This window comes from Oryzias latipes, chromosome 16 (assembly GCF_053564925.1).
Source record: "Oryzias latipes strain Hd-rR chromosome 16, Olatipes_Hd-rR_3.1".
NCBI lineage: Eukaryota > Metazoa > Chordata > Actinopteri > Beloniformes > Adrianichthyidae > Oryzias > Oryzias latipes.
The window spans coordinates 24,985,968-25,007,101 of record NC_136252.1 but is presented as its reverse complement, the minus strand read 5'-3'; the positions used below and the strand labels follow the sequence as shown (position 1 = coordinate 25,007,101).

The following is a 21,134-nucleotide window of genomic DNA, read 5'->3' as shown; positions in this document are numbered from 1 at the left end:
CCGTTTCATTTACAGAATGTATATTACTTAAAAACAGTAATATGTCATCTGCATAGAGACTAATTTTATGATGGCTGTGTTTGGTTTTAATTCCTTTAATACTCTCATTTTGTCTTATTGCTGCAGCTAGAGGCTCGATAAATATTGCAAAAAGAGAGGGGGAGAGTGGGCAACCCTGTCTAGTTCCTCTTCCAAGAAAAAACCTGTTGGAAGTCTGTTTATTAGTTCTAACTGATGCATTGGGGTTGTGATATAATATTTTGATCCAATTGATGAATGATTCTCCAAACCCAAACTTATGGAGGGCAGCAATGAGGAACTTCCAATTTACTCTATCAAAGGCTTTTTCAGCATCCAGTGATAGTATAGTCATTTCCTGGTTTTTGATGGTGGCAAAGTCTATTATGTTAACGAGTCTGTGGACATTGTCATCCGAGTGTCTGCCTTTGATGAATCCAGTTTGATCAAAGTCAATTATGTGAGGAGTGACTTTTTCTATTCTCTGTGCTAGTGCTTTGTAGATAATTTTTACATCTGCATTAATTAAAGACATGGGGCGATAGCTTGAAGGACTCGTGGGGTCTTTGTCTGGTTTTAGAAGAAGGATAATGTTGGCAGAGTTCATGTTAGGTGGTAGAGATTGGCTTTCATTGATAAATTTTACCGTTTTATAAAACGTTGGTGCCAGTTGTTCCCAGAATTCCTTATAAAACTCTGCAGGAAAGCCGTCAGGCCCTGGTGCTTTACCATTAGGCATAAGTAACAGAGCTTCATGAAGCTCAGACAACGAGAGCGGAGAGTCTAAATTTGTGATTTGATCTTCGTTTAACTTGGGCAGGTTTATATTGTTGAGAAATGAGTTGATGCTTTGTTCTGATGGATTGATCTGTGGAGTGTATAAGTTTTGATAAAAGTCTTTAAACGCATTATTAATTTTTACCGGGTCATGGGTGACATTCCCTGTTTGGTCCATAATCGAAGTGATTGTTGATTTTTCTTTATTAATTTTAAGCTGATTAGCTAGAAATTTGCCAGATTTATTTGAGTTTTCATATCTTTCCAGTCGAAGCCTTTGTATCTGGAATTGTGTTTGTTTATTGATGATGTCATTAAACTGCAGCTTTAAATTTTTCAGGTCCCCCAGTATGTGTTCCTGTGCAGAAGCATTATAAGCAGTCTCCAGAGTTTTTATTTTATTTCCTAATTCTAATAAATCTGCTTTCTCCTTGCGTTTTTTATGCGTTGAATAAGAGATGATTTTCCCTCTCATGACTGCTTTTGCTGCTTCCCAAAGAATACTTGGTGATATTTCAGAAGTATCGTTGAATGCTAAGAAGGTTGCCCACTCTTTTTTAAAGAATTCAATAAATTCCTGGTCTTTTAACAGAGATGTATTAAACCTCCAGGTTGAACCCGAGGGTCTGGGTACTTCCCTTGAAATAGTAACAGAAACTGGTGCATGGTCACTGATAATAATTGGATGAATGTTGGAACTTTTAATTTCTTTCAAAAGGGAGTTACTGACTAATAAATAATCTAAACGAGAGTGTGAATGGTGAACTGGAGAAAAAAAGGTGAACCCCTTAGTGCTTGGATGACATGAGCGCCAAGCGTCGCAGAGACCCAGATCATTCATGTACTGCTTTAGAATACTTGCAGACCGCCATGTACGCTGGTTTGCTGCTGTGCTGAGTCTGTCAAGTTCAGGGTCCAAAACCAGGTTGACGTCTCCTCCTATAATGATTGTGGAGTCAGAGTGAACTGAGAGTGAGGTGAAGAATCTGTGAAAGAAGGAAGAGTCGTCAACATTAGGACCGTATACACTCGCTATACAAAAGTCCTTATTCTGAATGGATATATTAATGATTACAAATCTGCCTTCTGGGTCAGTAACTGTATCCTTATGAGTAAATGTAACATTTTTATTAATCAAAACTGCAACCCCTCTTTGTTTGGAATTGAAACTGGCAGAATACATAACTGGATACTGGGAACAGCACAGGAGATGACCAGCTGATAAAGATAAATGGGTCTCCTGCAGCAGAGCTATATCTGCTTTAAGATCATTCAGGTGATTTAACACTTTCAATCTCTTTGGCCCAGAACCAAGTCCACGCACATTCCAGCTAACGATGTTAAGACTGTTCATAGCTGTTCTAACCGGGAGAGTGCAAGGCTAAATAGTGCGTGTGCCCGTCCGTGTGAGCGTGCCCGCTGTGCGTACCTGCTACACTGACAAGCGCTGTGCGTTGTGGGTGAACGTGTCTTGGCTATGAGCTGCATGTTGCGTGCGTCCTGTGTGAGCCTAAGTGAGGTTTTTGCAGTTTATCAACGTGTGTGTGCGGGATCGCGTGTGCATGCTCTTATGCGCGCTAGTATGCTCGCGCGCCCGTTCCGTGCATAAATAAACACTCACCGTGGTTGCGTTGACTTTACCTGATTCACATATGAGGACATGGGAAGGGGGGGGACAAGAGAAAAGAGAGAGGGAAAGAGAAAGAACAAAAAACAAAAACAACGAAACAACAACAGAAACATGAATGTGAGAGAAAGAAAAAACACTTTTCCTGAGAGGTGTGGATTATTGATGATCCGATTATTTCCTATTCAATTAAATAAGTTTGCGGGTTTCTTCTGGGCAGCGCAGATGTCAGTGCGCCTCTGAAAGCCTTCAGCACAGCCAGGGTGTTACCTCTGGGTCCCGGAACAGCTTGCCGTTCACAAAAAGTTTATCAACGGCAACCACCGCGCGGGCCCCAGCAGACAGGTGCTTCCTCCTCAGCGGGAAGAGGATTTTCCGCCGGCGGAGATTCTCGCCTGGAAACTGATCATTCACGCTATAATGTGTGTCTTTCAGCTCTCGCCCTCTGCTTTTTACCTGCATCTTTTGTTTATAATGTTCAAATTTAGCAACAATAGGACGGGGACGCTGATTGTCCGGCCTTTTTCCTCCGAGCCGGTGAACCCTGTGGAAGGAGATCTTCTGGACCTCTTCCTTGGGGAGCTTCAGGTGGACCTCTATGAAGGACTTAACAATGTTCTCCGGGACTTCTCCTGCCTCTTCTGGAATCCCTGCGAACACTAGATTGTCCCTCATGCTCCTCGCCTGAAGATCCAGGAGGGTTTCTTTGATGGATCGGTTTTCCTCAGAGAGACAGGCGGTGTCGTTGCTCAGGGTCTTCACGGTCTCTCTGAGGGCCTGGTTCTCCGCTGCGAGCTCCTGCACCTGCTGTTGGCTGAACTCCAGAGACTCTCGCAGACCTTGGAATTCCTTATGGAGGATCTCCAGCAGATTTAAACGGCAATCAAGGCTGGAGAGCTTTTTATCAATTGAATCCAGGATATCACTCATGTTGCCGCCTGGGGAGGAGGCAGCCCCCGGGGAGTCTTCGGGACGGTTGCGTTTGGTGGACGGAGTGGCGGTGTTGGATTTCCTCATGAGGCAGGTATTGAAACACTCGTCGATGTAATTCTCCAGATCCTCCAGGTCCTCCAGGTCATCCAGGCTGGCAAATGCTTGACAAACTTTTTCAGATTTTTATTTTTTAACTTTCTGGATTATTTAAATATGGCGGTGAAATGAAATATATCAAAAATGTTTGTTCACAACTTACGCGCCGCCAAGTAAACTCACCACACTCCTCTCGTCAGCTCTCGCGATACTACAGCATCACGTGTCTCCCTACCCACGTTTTAATGTTACAGAACTTTGTAACATTAAAACAGACTAAACATACAAAAATATTTCTATAAAAGAAAATTAAATTTTTTTTAGAGAAATAAAAAATAAATAAAAAAACATAGGGGCCGGTGTTGGATGACTATCCTAAATGAAACCTTTATTGCAAATCCCATCACCAGGAGACAGTTCTCTGTATTCAATGCCAACTGCATTCAACCACTGTTGCCTTGCTTCCAAGTCCACTGGAAAGTTGCATAAGGCAGTATTTTTTGAAGACCGAAGGCAATAAACCTACAGGAGCCATCCTAAGATTAACACGCTAACGACCGACCGGTACAGAGTCAGAGATGGGCGGGGCTTTTTTTTGTCACCTGTGTGAAATTCAATTGGCTGAAAGCGAGCACAAGTGTTTTGCTGATGAGTTTGATTGACAGATTCATTAGCCAATGGTAAATTGGTTGACCTGCCCAGGCTTTATTATTTATTATTATTTATGTATTATTTATTATTTCTTCTACAGAAAGATTTGTGTATGTTTAGTCTGTTTTAATGTTACAAAGTTCTTTTTAAAAACTTTGTTTTGTGGTTGTTTTTGCAGTTAAAACCGTCCTCACTTTAGATGAGGTGCTGCAAAACAAGTAATAAACTGTTAACAACGTTTATTAATACATTTGTAAAGCTTAAAAGCAGTTTAGTAATATGGATTCTGAAGATAATGGTCTGACTTTAGATGTTAATACATTTTATTAACACTTTCAGGTATTTGCAAGACATCATAATTCTGATAAATACCTTACTGGCATCTTACACATTAATAAAGCATATTAATTTGTTAAGTTAGTTAATAAAATGTATTAAGCTTATGAACACTTAGACTTGTGTGAGGTATCTATAATGCTAATAAATGTCTTACTAGATCCCCCAACAATAATAATACTCCTTAATTTGTTAACAGAGGTTGTTAATCAATCTTATTGAGCTTATTAACGCTGAGAAATGTGTTAGGCATCTATAATGCCAATAAATGTATCATTGGCATCTTAAAAATATCCTAATAATAATGCTTGTAAATGTGTTAACTAGGTAGTTTAATAAACCTTATTAGACTTATTGTACTAATAAATGTCTTAGTAAAATCCTAAAAATTCTATTAAAATACTTGTTAATGCGTTAACAAAGCTTGTTAAAGAATCTTAATATAAAGTGTTACCGAATATTCTCCAAAATTCATCATCTATAGAAAATTACAACAATTATGTATTTCTACAGTAAAGGCTTCATTTTTGTCACAGCTTAAATTAAGTAGTAAATTTAAAGAGAAAAGTGCTTGGTGGGTATTTGTTCTCTCAGGTCAAATTTACCGAACATGGATGTAAAAAAATAAGCATCAAGTTTTAGCCAATTTGACTTAGTTCAAGAAAAAATATTAAAACATTCTTTAATTATCCAAACACAATAAATGTGGTTTATTAATGTTTTGCATTTTTGTTCTTTCTTTTCTTATTTTCATAGATATCAATCCACTAGTTAATGAAAGTACTCTACAATGTCCTCAAGTGAGACCAATGAACTTTACCCGTTATCCCACCAATGACAATAGACGTCCATGTTCATGGTGAGACATTTTGTTAAATGAAGTGTAGTTTTATCTTTGTGCCAACTTTGGGTGTGAAAAACATAATCCAGTATCATTTGAAAAATATTACACTTACAGTTTTTAAAATTAGTTTATCTTTTCCAAAATAGTGTAAATTCTGCAGGACCACTCCAACAACTCCATTACACATGACTACACCTCCTGTCACCAATGGATCATTAGTACCCAGCACAACTGGATTTCCCTCAACTTCCCCAAATCGTCCCGATAAAGATGATGACCACCATTTTCTGTCTCTCATTTTTCTCTAGTTTTAACTTAAGTCATGAAAAATATCAGGGTGTTGAATCTATTTTGTCACAGTATGAAAAACCTCAAGCATACCCTTAAAACACAATTACCAATATTCAGTGTTTTACATAGGATGAAATGTTTTTAGTCTCAGGTGCCTTCAGATTTTCTAAGGCACTGAGTGCTACACATCTACTCTACCCACAGCTATAAAAACACATTCTCCATAGAATTCAAAATGTTACCACAATTTCAAACACCCTTTTGGGCATGAAGCATTCAAGATTGAATTTTGTGAAATTTTTGAAAGATAATAGGACTTGTCACAGTTGTTATTAGAAGACCAGTTACTGACAGTGTGCTCTTCTAATAATTATTTTAGTATTATTTTTCCACTACAGATATACTAAATATTACAGCACATCAAGATTATCTTTCATAGATATGTACATTATGAAGTCATAACATGTATTTCAACAGGTAGACAAATGGATGCAAAATATAAAAACAGAATGTAATGTGATAATATTTCCTTTCTCCTGCTGCAGCCTCTTTTGCCACTCTCCTGCCATGATGCCCTCTGTCACCATCATCTTCCTACTACTGCTGATGATTCTGTTACCTTAGTGTGGATGTTTTCATTTTTTCATGTGATTATAAAATAAGGTAAAAAGAATAATTAAATCAGGAATTTTGGGGTTTATGGTATAATTGTAACATTAAAACATAATTCTTGTAGGCAATGCAAAAATGGATATATAAAAGAAAAATGATACTCATTTGAAGGTGGAAGTATTTTATTTTTTTTAACAATCATTAGTTAATTGATTTGTATCAACTGTCAAGTGAAAGAAGTAAAACTAGAATATGAGTAATTTACATAAGAATGTGTATGTTTAACTGTTTTATTATCCACAAAATATGTATATACCTGTACATACATGTACATACATATTTTGTACATGACAGATATAGGAGAAATAATTTTCTTAAGCTTTTTGGGATCTGAGAAGACTTTTTTTTTTGAGCACTGTTCACATAACCCCCGATTATTGTTACTTCGTTCTTAATGGAAGTTACCGGTACCTCAGAAAGGGGTCACTACAATGAGGTGAGTTTTACTGTGATTTATCAGAAACTTGATGCTTTTCATGTTGTAATTAAGGTGATGCAGGTAGGCTGATTTTAAAACAGGATGGTTGACTAATTACCAGACATGTGCAGTTTTCATTGAACTATAGCCTAAGATGAACATTGATTTATGATGATGTAGTTGAATATCTTTTGCTATTTTTTAATGTATTCTACAAAAAATCTTACAAACGAATATATCATGATAAAAAGTTTAAGTACTGTGTGGTCTTTGAACAAGAATGCATCTATGCTACTATGCACAACTTTCTTTACCGGTGTATGAATGTTAACATTACTGAAAAGATGATCATTCTGGGCTTATTAAATTCTATTAATACAACTAAATGAATAAAATACAACACAGATGGCAGCTATGCTTTCCGAGTGTTGATGAATGTTAACTATAAAAATCTTAAATTATCTCTTAAAAGACTGTTCTACCATTAAAGCATACTTCAAAAACATGTTTGCCTCACCAAACAAAACTTCTTTTTGGAAACTGTGGACATATTAAAAAATAAATAGAGTACAATGGTAGTTTTGTTTTAAAAGTAACCTGCAGCAGGTGAAATCTACAAATTAGGATTATGTAATGTTCCATTTACAAGTTAAATCCTACATTTGATACATTCGGATGCAAAATTGAACTGAAAAAAATATATTTTGTCCATGCATACTCATTAAATCCTTCCAAATGGTCTGTCCATTTCCTTTTATTGTATTTGTGATGGTTATGCTGCTTCCAGACAGACATGTGTTTTCATATTGGAGCATTTAACCAATCGCATTTCAGCTGTCCTTTGTTGCCAGGCAGGGTCAGAGCTAAAGAGTCCTTCATTATTCGTTCTGCTGGCCTTCAAATGCAAAATCAATGTCTGTCATTAATTTACTTCAATCAATCAGATTTTGAGAAGGTTTCAGCAGGGCCTTCTAGAAGGCTTGGATAACATCAAAGTATTCAGACCTTCTAATTGGACGACAACCAGAAGTTTCAGGAATACAGGAAAAATCAGTCAATCTTCAATCTGCTCCTCTCCACCTAAGCAACTCTTTCTTCAAAAAATTAGACAAAAATAATACTGGAATTAATTTGGAATAAGAAAGTCACTAGGATTAGACAAGAGTTTCTACAAAGACCATCATTTTGGTCTCCAGGCAAATCCATGGTCAGGCCCCATTGTTAAAAATCTTTTGTTTTCTCCCTCACTGAAAAATGATAATTTTGCGGACTGTTTTCCAAAGATCTTTATATTGATGGTTTGTTTCCATCATTTGAATTGTTGAAAGACAAATATAACTTGTCGAACACTCACTTCTTTAAATTTTTGCAAGTAAGGCTACGTTCACACTGCAGGCTGAAACGACCCAATTCCGATTCTTTTGCCCCTATGCGACCCGTATCCGATCTTTTCATGACAGTCTGAACGACACAGATCTGATCTTTTCAAATGCGACCCAGGCCACTTGGGTTTGCCGGCCTGAATCCGATACGTATCCGATCTTTTCAAATGCGACCGCCGTCTGACCGGCCAGGCGACTTGATTCTGAAGCGTACGTCATCGATACGCAAAAAACGTCATAATTCTGCGTTGAAGTAGACGGGAACGAAAACATAAACAACAACCATGGCGGACGATGCATCTGAGACCAGTCAGTGGAAGGAAGCAAGGTCACCGATTGGATTAATATTTGGGGTGATCGCTCTATTCAGGCCAAACTCCAGGGCTCTTATCACAACCAGGCGGTTTTTGAAAATATCTCCAGCTAAATGGCCGAGCGTGGTGTTGAACCTTTCCCGTGATGACTTTTTTTTCTTTCTCCCCTTTCCAACTGTGGTCAGAGGCACGGGGGACCCAAGGCGGATCCTCCTCCTCCTCCCTGTTCTGACATTTAGATTCTCCAGGATTCTCCAGAACGGGTTAATAAAGAATCCATAGCATTTATTCTGGGGGAAACCTTCTTTTATTACCGTTCTCCTTCCTCCGTAACACACAACAGGAATGCGCGCCCACACTGCCCCCCCCCCATTCTCCACTGCTGCACGCGCTCTTCTCCTGTCTCTTACACAGACTCGCGGCCCCAGCACATACACATCCCCATTTCACAACAGTGGATACAGACGATCCTGGCTCCAATGCCTTGTTAAAATGAGAAGATTGGAATTGTGCTGGCTCCTTCGTGAAAATAAATTTAATACTGCAAAAAAAGCTCCGCTGTTGACAACACTGTTGTTGACATCCATGTTAACGTTAGCTACTTCCACAAACAACGAGTGACGTCGTTCACCGTTGAGTACTCTTCTGCGCATGCGGGTCAGTTTTGGGTCGTTCCACGGTCACACTGGAGATCACAAAAGTTCGCATTTACTTGGAAATTTGAACAGTCTTGCAAAAGAATCGTATTTTGCAGTGTGAACGTAGCCTAAGAGACTTTGTTAGACACAACTCTCCAAATTACCCACAACTCCCAGAGGAATCTGTTACCGATTCATTACTTTTGAAAGATCCTGCGACTAGAGGCGGAATCTCATATTTGTATTTTTACAATTTAGTATTTTCCTATTAAATTTTATGCATTTATGATCCTTTTGATTTTATGTTTGACTTTTTCAATTACCTATATGAAGCCCATCGAGACGACTGTTGTTGTGAATTTGGGCTATACAAATAAAATTGAATTGAAATTGAAGGAGTAGTTACATTTCCCTTTCCAAAGTTTCTAATTTTAATCTTTCCATCGATTCCTCTCCAGTTTTCCCCTCCCCTCAAGTAAAGAGTCTGGGTGTCATCCTTGATAGTACATTATCATTTCAATCCCACATCAATAGCATTACTCGGTCAGCCTACTTTCATCTACGCAATATTAATCGACTCCGCCCCTCCCTCACCATCCACTCCGCCTCCATTTTAGTTCACAGTCTGGTCACTTCTCGTCTCGACTATTGTAATGCTCTTGTCTTTGGTCTTCCCAACAAAACTCTAAATAAGCTTCAATTGGTTCAGAATTCAGCTGCCCGCATCACCAGAACCCCCTCCTTCCATCACATCACTCCAGTTCTCCAGCAGCTGCACTGGCTTCCAGTAGCCTTTAGGATTAAGTTCAAGCTCCTTCTCTACACTTTCAAAGCCCTCCATAGCCTGGCTCCCTCCTATCTCTCTAATCTCCTCCATATTAACACTCCCTCTTGCTCTCTTCGGTCTTCTTCCTCCCTTCAGCTCTCTGTCCCTCCGGCCCGTATGGTCACCATGGGGAGCCGTGCCTTCAGTTGCTCTGCTCCCCAACTCTGGAACTCTCTCCCCCCAGACCTCCGTAACACTGACTCCTTTCTGATCTTTAAATCCAGACTAAAAACCTCTGTTTAAGCTTGCATTTCCGGAACACAATTTCTCATTCTCTGTCAGCTGATTTTATTAATGAATCCAATTTATTTATTGTTTTTAACATGTTGGGGGAGCCGGTTTAGCTCGTGCTGGTTTGCGGCGCCTTCCGTACGTGAAACCAGGGTTCGACTCCGGGCTGCTCCCTGTTCCCTTCTCTACCTCTGCCGGTTCCAAGCCCGGTTTGAGAAGGTTGCGTCAGGAAGGGCATCCGGCGTAAAACATTGCCAAATTTACCATGCGACTTGTTCGCTGTGGCGACCCCTGATGGGAGAAGCCGAAAGTGGAAGAAGTTTTTAACATGTTGTGATTTTATTGTGTTTTACCTTTGACTTTGTACGGTGACCTTGGGTGTTTTGAAAGGCGCTTTTAAATAAAATGCATTATTATTATTATTATCATTAATTTTTATTATTTATTTTTCACTACATTTAGTTACATGTATAAGTTATATCTGGCCCTTTGAAGACAACCACTATGCTGATGCGGCCCTCAGTGGAAATGAGTTTGACACCCCTGATCTATGCATTAGTTTATTAACCCTTGTGCTATCCTAGGCACTTTACCATTGGGAGTTGGGTCATCTAGACCCACTACAAAGTGGGTCTGAACCTTTTTTCTTCAATGATTTGTGATCTTCACTGGTGCCCATGGATAACATGAAATCTTTCCACCTTTATCCATCTTTGTCATGGTAGGGAGAACACGTTAATGTAAGAGTGGGGGTCATCTAAGATAGCACAAGGGTTAAGGCACATATACGGTGGCCGAGAGGTGCAAGACACGCTTACATTTAAGATACAGCAACAGCAAATCCCAGTACAAATGAACAAATCATAAAACACAACAGCAAATACTGAAACACAACAGCAAATACAGAAACACAACAGCAAATCACACAAAACAACAGCAAATACTGAAACACAACTGCAAATCACGAAACACAACAGCAAATACTGAAACACAACAGTAAATCACGAAACACAACAGCAAATCATGAAACACAACAGCAAATACTGAAACACAACCGCAAACCACGAAACACAACAGCAAGACTAGATGGTGCCCAAAAAACGGCGTTGGTTTTGTGGATAACTGGAGCGCGTTTTGGGGGAAGCCCGGTCTCATGCGGAGAGACGGCGCCCATCCCACCCGGGACGGTGCCGCTCTTCTTTCTAGAAACATTTCTGCTAGCCTTTGTCTGTTAACCTGACAATCCAGAGACGAGACCCGGGCGCAGAGCAGCAGTGTAAAACGCTCCTCTGAGCCTCCCTTAGGGTTAGTGCCGGTGCAAAACTATGGAGTTATTTCAGTCTCAATAATCAGAAATGCACACAACCGGTTTCACAAATACACACGCTCCGATTCACAAATGTCATTCTATGCAAACGTGAAAAATAAATTCGGAAATACACACCCTGTGTTTCACAAACACACAGATTGTGTTTCACACATGCACACTAAATGTTTTACAAATGCACAATAAGTGTTTCTCACAAATGTGCACACTGTTTTTCACAAAAACATTTTAGAAATTCACAATAAATGTATCAGAAATGCACAGTAGGTGCTTCACAAACATGATTTTTAGGTACACATGTGATGTGAACTCACAGATCATTCGAATTGCAGAATGTGCATTCAAAATCCCGTTCTCGTTTATGAATCTCCCTGTGTGTGTGAGAGATTTTTCTACGGTGAATATTGAGACTCATCTGACGGAGCGGGTCAACTAATGTCACCATTGGCTAGTGAATCTGTCAATCAAACTCATCGGCAAAGCAGGCGGGTTCGCTTTTAGCCAATCGAATGGCCCCTTACACTCTTCACTCTCAACTGACGAGGGAGGGAGCTGTTCAGCACAGCAGTTGGGAGGACGCGGGCGGCAAACATGGCGGAGAGGTCTTCTGAACGGGATCAGTCTCAGCCCGTAAGTAATGCATTTATTTAATCATTCCCTCGTTGTACGTCCTGTAATGTTATTGAATACTAAGTTGAAGCGTTCTCCTTAGCCAAGTGACATGGGTGAATGCTTTATAAACATTTCAGCCGAGTCGTTTGCAGAGTACCCCCACCGCTATTTAGCTTAGCTTTGCTTTGCCTGTGCGGTCATATTTTTTTAATGGTTTTAAAGCGGGGGAGGACTTATGGTTTTGTCAAGTTTTACCAGCTCTTCACACAACACGAGTAACTACAACCAACCATGGGCCTCGAAACTAGCCGGCTTTCGACTCAAGTTGTGTCTGCCTTTGTGAGTGAACTTCAAGCCGGTTTCGGTTCAAGCTAGCGCCTGTAGCCAATGATCTGTTGGTTCTACCATGATTCAGATAGAACTAAGGGGAAAAGCATGCCGCATTTACAGCAGCACAGAAAGTTTAATAAAAAGTATTGATTTAGAGACGGGGATTTGTTTAAACACTGATGCTATGCTATGCTAACTAGTTAGCTGTTCCGTGTGCTGCCTTTATGTAAACGCGATCCGGGTTAAAGTTAGACACAGTCTTTTCACAACCCAGACTTTAAGATGGGGTGTATATGTGCAACAAAGTTAATTCATATGACATTCATGAAAACGGCATTTTTTAAATATAACAGACGTGAATCCACTGTTGAATGAAAGAAGCCTCATTAAGTTTCTAACGTTAGAACCCGTATTGTGCTGACCAGCCCTGTGAGATTGTGTCAGAGTGACAGCCACTAAATTCCCCGTATCTTTACTTCCAATGACGAAATGACAAGAATCCCAAACATTATGTTTTTAGGCTGTTTTGTAGTCGATAAGTAGTCACAGAAAGGGTGGATGGGAGAAATCAGCTGTCAACAGTGATTTGAGTAGAAGTTACTGTAAATATTACACACAGGCTTCCTGTGATCAGTGTCTTGTCTCTGATTGTTTATTTTTAACGCTGTTCTTTACTACAAGCTCAAGTTATCATAGCAAGAGTGTTTTAAAAAATTCCCCTTTCAAATATTTGAAAATGATGTAATTTAAGATCAGACAGCTAAATGATCTAATCCATGTTTGTCGTGTTTTTATTTATTCTCTAGGAATTACTGAAGCGTGACAGCGTGACAATCTTTTGTTCCTCGTGACATCAGGCAATACAACTCTCTGGCAGGGCATCTTACAAGTAATTTCTTTTAATTTTACCCACTGATTTTCCAATTATTTACCTTTTTTATCAATCTTTTTATTTTGTGATATTTCTATTTGTAATGCATGTGTGTTTATGTGTTTTTTTAAGATGGCCATTTTTAAAAAAATTCCTCAGGGATTATTAAATACCCTTCTATTTCATATTTTATCATCCTATTGTATTACTGTTTTACCTATCAATTGGGAATTTAGCATTTTGCCCCTGTAAATATCTGTCAGTTGAAAGTATTTGTACTTGTATTCCATAGATCTTGTACCTGAAGATAGCAGAGAACAACTGTGCAGACTTGGCCTTCTTCAGTGACGCTGTGAACGTTTATGGCTTTCCTCTGAGGTATTCATGTTATTCATAAAGAAATATTTCATTCACATATCAGGCAGTATAAGCACTTGGTTATTTGTACAAAAATAAAATAACTTTTTTAGACTCCTCTGAAAACAAAGGCAACTCTAAAACTCTTTCCCCTCATGGATAACATTTTACCCCCCCCCTTAACAGTCTCTCTCACCTCAATGTTTCCCCCAGTGATACATGTAACCCACTCCTGCAATTTATCTAACCTAGAAATTCTACTTGTTGGCATCATACATAAGAACATTACATTTTAAATTGATGTGTACCGTATTGGCGATGCATTTGTAATTATGTGTTTGAGACATGATTTTCATGTTATTGTCAGGGTGAGAGGAGATCACGGAGGAGAAAATGTGGGCATAGCTGAGTTGATGCTCACAGTACGTAGAACTGACACAAACGGCTTCATTACAGGAAAAGTGTACACACAATCAATGAGTTGAACCTAGTTTTAGAAGCTTTAATATATACATTAAAGTGAATGATGTATTAAAAATAAATCTGACAATATAATATTTATTTTTGCTTTTTTCCAAATACAGGATTGAGCCCCTCTGGTGTGATGTCTTCATGACTGTTACTGGTTTATATTACAACATCCTGCACTCTCCTGAGGACCAAGACTTGCTCAATATCAGTAACATCACGTATTCTGCTGCCACTATATTTTCCTACCACGCATTCAGGCCAGTTTGGATGTCTTTAGTGACGCGTGGGACAGCCATCCAATCAGGACGGAGCAAAGCATGACACCAAATCAGCTGTGGCAGTTGGGCTTGACCCAGAACCCTGTTTCTGATCCCCGGGTAAATGCTTTATTTCAGTGTTTTTCAACCTTTGTTCTCTTGTTCCACGGTCTGACACCGGAATCTGTGGAAAGTTACACCGCTAAAGACGAGCTTTAGCTGGTATTTTTGTTAGAACTGAGAGACTTTACCAGCAGAATTAAGAACAAGGAAGTGAAGACTTTAACCACTTCTGATTGGTCAGACTGATGACATGTGATTAAGCCTTCAAGAATGATTGGCGGAGACAGTTAAAGGGGCGGGACTTTTCCTTACACGGTTATAGCTGCAGCTAAATCGCGGTACCGTCAACCTTATCAAAATGTATTTTATAGAATTAAATAAACACAAAGAAAAAGTCATTTTAAGATCTCTCATATTCTTAACTACTCAGTGTTTTATCAGTGCCTGTTTGGATGAACAAAGAGCTGATTTCCTGGAGATAGGAAATGTTTTTAGATCAGTGAAGTAGGGCAATTCCCCACAGGACACTTGACCATCTCCCACGGCACACTATTGTGCCGCGGCACACACACTGGTTGAAAAACCCTGCTTTATTTAATCTCACTGTACTGGACAACTGATTTGTGTGCAGTTCGACTAAAGTGGAAAGTATCAAGAACAGTATGATGAAATCACAATGACTACAAGGAATTTTCATCAAAAATGAATGAAAAGTATTATTGTTGTGTGGTGCAAACAATTTCCCTAAATTGTTTGTTTGTAGGAAGAATAGCACATCTGCAAGTTCAAAATGCATCACAATGCATGGCATTATGAGCCATCATATGTACTAATGTCACTACTTTGTTAAGGATCACTTATTTGCAAATTATAATCAGTTATGGAGATATGAGGTCTGCCTGCCAGCAACAATATAAGTTATTATTAGTCGGTCACTGTTCCTACATAATCTAAAACACAAAAAAAAACAGTGGTGTTCATAAACAGTTTTTTGTTTTTTTTGTCAGGGTATGCTGGTTCCAGAGATTGAATGGGAGGAGAGTGGATCCATGGCTGAACCTCATACTGGGATCAATGTCCTGGTATGGGACAGTCCTCTTTTGGGTCCACAAATGTTGGAACTGCAAGACGACATCAATCCATTGTGGAATTCAGACCGTTTGGGAGTTGACCTACATCTTTACTGTCCAGTGTGTTTAGAACTTAATTTAGGTGACATAATTACATACAGAAGAAGAGAGACTGAGGGGAGGAAGACAAAGTTCAAATCAATACTGCTGTATTGTTCAAGGGACTTCATTGTATGTAAGGATGTTATGAAAATTAGTTCCAGTTTAAATAAAATTCAAATCAGTAGAGATTCCACATTTGCTTAAATTTTGATGTTTTAATCTGTCCATGTTTTCTCTGAATTGTACTCTGCAATGAAGGTTGAATGTTTGCACTTTGTTGTTCTATGACCATCTTTTGTTGTGTAGTATTTAACCAGCTATAAAACCCAGAGAGATGAGGATCTTTTTTGCAAGGGTGACCTGGCCAAGAGGTGTATATGTATATGGTTACAATATAAAATCAATGACATTTGTGTTATTAAAAAAGTAAAATTAAGGTCCAGCAAAGTGACTTCGGGCTGAGCAGGGGAGGTGTATTGGGTATCTGTGATTGACAGTGAGATGAACTTGAGGTAATGTAGTCCCACTGCGTGGTACGGAGCAAAGTGATGCCAGTTTCTCCACAAAACCTTCTGTGGAAGTTGCAGAGTTTTCTCCTCCACCTTCATATGATCCAAACCGTGTCTGAGTGTTGAAATGACGCTAGCATGAAAGCTAAGAGAATAACGTACAAACGATCCCGAGTGAAACGTTCATTGTAAATCTCATGACCAGTACAGAGTTCGATGGATTCAATGTCAACTGCATTCAACCACTGTTGCCTTGCTCCCAGGTCCACTGAAAAGTTGCACAAGCCAGTCATTTTTGACAACCGAAGGCAATAAACCGACAAGCCATGCTAAAGCTAACACGCTAACGACCGACTGGTACAGAATCAAATATGGGCGGGGCTTTTGCCACCTGCAGAAAGCGTAGAGAAAGTGTAAGGGGCCATTCGATTGGCTAAAAGCGAACCCACCTGCTTTGCCGATGAGTTTGATTGACAGATTCACTAGCCAATGGTGACATTAGTTGACCCGCTCCGTCAGATGAGTCTCAACATTCACCATAGAAAAATCTCTCACACACACGGGGAGATTCACAAACGAGAACGGGATTTTGAATGCACAGTCTGCAATTCGAATGATCTGTGAGTTCACATCACATGTGTACCTAAGAATCATGTTTGTGAAGCACCTACTGTGCATTTCTGATACATTTATTGTGAATTTCTAAAATGTTTTTGTGAAAAACAGTGTGCACATTTGTGAGAAACACTTATTGTGCATTTGTAAAACATTTAGTGTGCATGTGTGAAACACAATCTGTGTGTTTGTGAAACACAGGGTGTGTATTTCCGAATTTATTTTTCACGTTTGCATAGAATGACATTTGTGAATCGGAGCGTGTGTATTTGTGAAACCGGTTGTGTGCATTTCTGATTATTGAGACTGAAATAACTCCATACAAAACCCATGCAATGAAAGTCAAGCAGGTCCTAGCTTTAGCTTATGTGCTGAAAGACAAATGAAAGGAGCGCGTCATAGAAACCTTAAAGTGACAGACAGCAGTTCTCACACGCAGAATTATGATGTAATTAAATGCGGTTTATTAAACATTAGATCCATTTCCTCCAAGTCCCTCTTAGTCAACGAGTTAATTACTGATAAAAACCTTAGTCTTTTAGCCTTAACAGAAACTTGGCTCCATCAGGATGACTATGTTAGATTGAATGAAGCAACCCCCCCACTTATGCTAACTATCAGAAATCCAGGATTTCAGGTAAAGGAGGTGGTTTGGCAGTAATATCACAGTCTAGCTTACTTCTCAGCCCTAAAGTTAAAAATGCTTATAATTCATTTGAAAACATCATATTGTCTTTAAGTCACCCAAACAGGAAAACTCCAAAACCTGTTTTACTCATAATTATTTATCGCCCCCCCGGCCCATATTCAGAATTTTTAACTGAGTTTTCCGACTTCCTATCGACTATTGTCTTAGATTCTGATCAAACTATAATATTAGGGGATTTTAATATTCATGTTGATGACCCCAGTGACTGCCTAGGAAAGGCTTTTGCAGCTTTATTAGATGATGTTGGTTTCACCCAAAGTGTGAATGAACCCACTCACTGTCATAAACACACCCTGGACCTTGTTCTAACCCATGGTATAGAGATCAGCCAGCTGAGTGTCCTTCCTCTTAACCCCATCATTTCTGATCACTTTCTGATTACCTTCCAGTTTACACTGGAACATCCTTCTGTCCCAGTGAATAAGAAACAGCTTAGAAGAACCTTAACTGACCGTTCTGTGTCTGAGTTTAAACACACAGTTCAGCCAGTACTTAGTGATATTCTGAGAAAATACTCTGAGACCAGCTCCCATATTATCAGTCCTAATATAAATGACCACTTTGTTAATGATGCCTTACAAGCCCTCAGGAGTACACTCGATGTTGTTGCCCCCTTGAAACCTAAGTTCGTCAGAAAAAAACGAGTAGCACCGTGGTTTAACGCTGAAACTCTTTCTCTTAAACAAGAAACCTGTAAGTTGGAAAGGGAATGGCGCCGCTCCGGTTCAGAGCAGTCTCTGAATACCTGGAAACATAGCCTTTTAAATTATAAAAAAGCCCTGCGTAGAGCTAGAAGCCAGTACTATTCAACCTTAATATCAGAGAATGGAAATAATCCAAGATTTCTTTTTAGCACTATTGCTAAATTAACTCGCAGTCAGAGCTCAGTAGAACCACATGTTCCTGTTTCTCTCAGCTCTGATGATTTTCTTACATTTTTCGACAGTAAAATCTCAAATATTAGACATAAGTTAAATCAAGTTATTCCTACTATCAGCCCAGAGCAGGCTGAAGCGGTAGAAGTGGAGGCATCCATAGAAACCTCTGTAACATTGGACTGCTTCACTGCTGTGGATCAAGCGGAAATAACATCAATTATTACGTCCTCCAAATCCTCAACGTGTCTGTTAGACCCAATTCCCACTAGACTTTTTAAAGAAACTTTTCCCCTAATTAATGATCCCATATTAACAATGATAAATGCCTCTCTGGAAACGGGTTACGTGCCACAGTCTTTTAAATATGCAGTCGTTAAACCTCTTCTGAAAAAGCCCAGTTTGGATCCTAGCATCTTGGCCAACTATAGACCGATATCAAACCTGCCCTTTATTTCTAAAATCCTAGAAAGAGTTGTAGTTAAGCAGCTTTACTGCCACCTACAGGACAACAGCCACTTTGAAGACTTTCAGTCGGGGTTTAGACCTCACCACAGTACGGAAACTGCACTAGTTAGAGTCTCTAATGACTTGTTATTGGCCTCAGAAAAGGAACTACTTTTTATTCTGGTCCTGTTGGACCTCAGTGCAGCCTTTGACACTATCGACCACGGTATTTTACTCCATAGATTAGAGCAGGACATAGGGATCAGAGGATCTGCTCTCCAGTGGTTTAAATCCTATCTGTCCGATAGGTATCAGTTCGTTAATGTAAATGGCCATTCCTCTCAGTGCACTCGAGTCAACTATGGAGTCCCACAGGGCTCAGTCTTGGGACCGATCCTGTTTACGCTTTATATGCTACCCCTAGGAAACATAATCAGGAAACACAGCATTAACTTTCATTGTTATGCCGACGATACGCAGTTGTATTTATCCATGAAGCCTGACCAGAATGACCAGATAGAGAAACTGAACGCCTGCATCGTGACATCAAGACCTGGATGACAATTAATTACCTCCTCTTGAACCCAGAAAAAACTGAGGTCATTATACTTGGTCCTAAAAACCTCAGAGATACTCTGTCTGCTCAGATAGTCTCCCTGGATGGCATAAGTATAGCCCCCAATTCCACAGTTAGAAACCTTGGGGTTTTACTTGACCAGGATTTATCATTTAAGGCTCACATATCTCAGGCGTGCAGAACTGCCTTTTTTCACCTGCGGAATATTGCTAAGATCAGAAATGTACTTTCTAAGAGTGATGCTGAAAAACTCATCCATGCATTTGTTACATCTAGGCTGGATTACTGTAACTCCTTGTTAGCAGCGTGTCCTAAGAGTTCCTTAAGAAGTCTCCAGCTTGTTCAGAACGCAGCAGCTAGATTGTTAGCTGGAACTAGCAGAAGAGATCACATCACTCCTGCGTTAGTTTCGCTCCATTGGCTCCCAGTTGATTCCAGAATCAAGTTCAAGATTCTCCTGTTAACCTATAAGGCCTTACATGGAATGGCCCCGTCCTATATTAAGGACCTCATAGTCCCTTACCATCCAATGAGAACACTTCGCTCGCAAAATGCAGGACTGCTTGTGGTTCCTAGAATTAGTAAAAGTACGGTTGGAGGTAGAGCGTTTAGTCACCAAGCCCCTGTCTTATGGAATAAACTCCCAGCTCATGTAAGAGAGGCCGACTCAGTTTCTACATTCAAAGCTAGACTGAAAACATTCCTCTTTGGACAGGCTTATTGTCAGACTAGTTAGTATTCAGAGATTATTTAACTTAATGTTAATTTGTTTAAATTAAACTTAATAATAACTATCTCTTTTAAAAGGCTGCTAGAAGTTGAAGCTGGGGTAACTATGGTGCACTGGGATTCTGTCCTCTTTCCTGTTTTTACTTCTACCCTTCCTCTCCTCTATTCTTGATCATAATTTATCATTTAGTTCTCCATGCCTCTGTTTGGTGCAGTGCGATTCATGTATTGTCCCTCTTTTCCTCTCCCCTCCTGGGGAGTGGGAATGCTTCCAGACTCCAGTTGGCTCATCCGTGCTCCAGTTCCTGACCGTTTACCTCGCCTTTGCTCCCGCTCCTACACCTGGCTGTGGATCCTGCCTCTGGCTCATCTCTGGCTCGTCTCTGCTCTGTACCTGACCGAGTACCTCGCCTCTGCTCCTGCTCCTACACCTGGCTGTGGTTCCTGTCTCCGGCTCGACTCGCGCCTTTGACTGTCCCCACAACCACGGCTGGATGAAGCTCGTCTGCTGGACTTTTATATATGTAGTTGTAGATTTAGATAAGTTAATTCTTCTCTAAGATTTCTGGTAAATCGCCTGTCCGTCCTGGGGGAGGATCCCTCCTTCATGTGGGCACCCCTGAGGTTTCTTCGTTTTTTCCGGAATCCGTTTTTTTGGGGAGTTTTTCCTTACCGCGAAGGGGGGTCTAAGGGCAGGGATGCCAGTATAGCTTAGTCAGTTTGTTAGTTCATTTTAGTATTTTTCTATTGAACTCTTTGTATTCGTGATCCTTTTGATTTCATGTTTTACTTCGAAGCCCATCGAGACGACTGTTGTTGTGATTTTGGGCTATACAAATAAAATTGAATTGAATTGAATTGAAAAATTGAATTGAATCAAATCACGCAACACAACAGCAAATACTGAAACACAACAGCAAATCACGAAACACAACAGCAAATCACGAAACACAACTGCAAATCATGAAACACAACAGCAAATACTGAAACACAACAGCAAATCATGAAACCTACGGTGGCCGGGAGGTGCAAGACACATTTATATTTAGGACACAACCAACAATAAATCCCAAACTAATAAATCACAAAGCACTTATAACAATCTCGGAACATATGAACAAATACTGAAAAACAACAGCAAACCACGGAACAAATGACA

At 39.8% G+C, this 21,134-nt stretch overlaps 1 long non-coding RNA gene across 2 annotated transcripts; it reads left to right on the top strand.

The window, feature by feature from the left end:
* Positions 1 to 11,757: 11,757 nt before the first annotated feature.
* LOC144984460 (uncharacterized) lies at positions 11,758 to 15,702 on the top strand. Of its 2 annotated transcripts, none has more exons than XR_013648173.1 (6): positions 11,758 to 12,011; positions 13,130 to 13,212; positions 13,502 to 13,572; positions 13,919 to 13,973; positions 14,136 to 14,399; positions 15,350 to 15,702. It is a non-coding gene; the product is annotated as an uncharacterized LOC144984460 (long non-coding RNA). The 2 variants fall into 2 exon arrangements; XR_013648172.1 differs by having other exon boundaries at positions 13,487 to 13,572.
* Positions 15,703 to 21,134: the final 5,432 nt, after the last annotated feature.